Source organism: Salmo salar, chromosome ssa03, assembly GCF_905237065.1.
Source record: "Salmo salar chromosome ssa03, Ssal_v3.1, whole genome shotgun sequence".
Classification (NCBI taxonomy): Eukaryota; Metazoa; Chordata; class Actinopteri; order Salmoniformes; family Salmonidae; genus Salmo; species Salmo salar.
In genome coordinates, this window is record NC_059444.1 from 95,754,405 (window position 1) to 95,756,904 (window position 2,500).

Here is a 2,500-nt window from a genome sequence, read left to right on the forward strand (position 1 = left end):
TCTTTTAGGCCCTATAATAAAGAACAAACAGCAAAAACATATACATGATCAAATATTAGAATCAACTATTAAAGACTACCAGAACCCATTGGATTCTCCAATTATATTGAATGAACTACAGGACAAAATACAAACCCTCCAACCCAAAAAGGCCTGTGGTGTTGATGGTATCCTCAATGAAATTATCAAATATACAGAGCACAAATTCCAATTGGCTATAATAAAACTCTTTAACATCATCCTCAGCTCTGGCATCTTCCCCAATATTTGGAACCAAAGACTGATCACCCCAATCCACAAAAGTGGAGACAAATTTGACCCCAATAACTACCGGGGGATATGTGTGAACAGCAACATTTGGAAAATCCTCTGCATTATCATTAACAGCAGACTCATACATTTCCTCAGTGAAAACAATGTACTGAGCAAATATCAAATTGGCTTTTTACCGTACAACAGACCACGTATTCACCCTGCACACCCTAATTGACAAACAAACCAAAACAAAGGAAGAGTCTTCTCATGCTTTGTTGATTTCAAAAAAGCTTTTGACTCAATTTGGCATGTGCGTCTTCAACATATATATCAATGAATTGGCAAGGGCACAAGAACAGTCTGCAGCCTCACCCTACTGTCAAATGTCTGTGCCATCACAGCAGCAACATTTGTTTGCTGATGACCTGGTGTTTCTGTCCCCAACCAAGGAGGGTCTACAGCAGCTCCTAGATCTTCTGCACAGATTCTGTCAGACCTGGGCCCTGACAGTAAATCTCTGTAAGACCAAAATAATGGTGTTCCAAAAAAGGTTCAGTTGCCAGGACCATAAATACAAATTCCATCTAGACACTGTTGCCCTAGAGCACATAAAAAACTATACATACCTCGATCTGAACACCAGCGCCACAGGTAACTTCCACAAAGCTGTGAACGATCTGAGAGACAAGGCAAGAAGGACCTTCTATGCCATCAAAAGGAACATAAAATTCGACATACCAATTAGGATCTGGGAAAAATCCAGAAAAGAGACGTTAAATTCTACAACCACCCAAAAGGAAGCGATTTCTTAACCTTCCATAACAAAGCCATCACCTACAGAGAGATGAACCTGGAGAAGAGTCCCCTAAGCAAGCTGGTCCTGGGGCTCTGTTCACAAACACAAACACATCCCACAGAGCCCCAGGACAGCAACACAACTAGACCCAACCAAATCATGAGAAAACAAAAAGATAATTACTTGACACATTGGAAAGAATTAACAAAATTCTGAGCAAACCGAATGCTATTTGGCCCTAAACAGAGAGTACACAGTGGCAGAATACCTGACCACTGTGACTGACCCAAACTTAAGGAAAGCTTTGACTATGTACAGACTCAGTGAGCATAGCCTTGCTATTGAGAAAGGCCACCATAGGCAGACCTGGCGCTCAAGAGAAGATAGGCTATGTGCACACTGCCCACAAAATGAGATGGAAACTGAGCTGCACTTCCTAACCTCCTGCCAAATGTATGACCATATTAGAGAAACATATTTCCCTCAGATTACACAGATCCACAAATAATTTGAAAACAAACCCAATTTTGATAAACTCCCATATCTACTGGGTGAAATACCACAGTGTGCCATCACAGCAGCAAGATGTGTGACTTGTTGCCACAAGAAAAGGGCAACCAGTGAAGAACAAACACCATTGTAAATAAGACCCATATTTATGTTTATTTATTTTCCCTTTTGTACTTTAACTATTTGCACATCATTACAACACTGTATATAGACATAATATGACATTTGAAATGTCTTTATTCTTTTGGAACTTTTGTGAGTCAAATGTTTACTGTTAATTCTTTATTGTTTATTTCAGTTTTGTTTATTATCTACATCACTTGCTTTGGCAATGTAAACATATGTTGCACATGCCAATAAAGCCCTTAAATTGTATTGAGAGAGTGAGTGAGTAGTGTTGTGTTTCTCAGCATGCTGTGATGATCCTATTGCACACATTGGCTTCGCATACATTTACATGAGGGAGTGTGAGGGGGAGAGATTGCGAGAGAGAAAGAGAGTGTTTTATGTATTTAAAGAACAGTCTGAGTACCTGTCACACAGATTCAGATCACACTACACTTGTGGCAACAACCTCTAGGCAACAAGCTGCCACACACACACACACACACACACACACACACACACACACACACACACACACACACACACACACACACACACACACACACACACACACACACACACACACACACACACACACACACACACACACACACACACACACACACACACCTCAGGGATTGTTTGTGTCTTCACCAACATCGTGACTGAATGCATGAATCACAGCCGGTGTCCCAAATGGCACCCTCTTCCCTATATAGTGCACTGCTGTTAACAAAAGCCCTGTCAAAAGTAGTGCACTATATAGGAAATAGGGTGCCATTTGGCAAAACCAGACCTTCTACCTTCTTCTCAAACCTAAAGATACTATCTTGG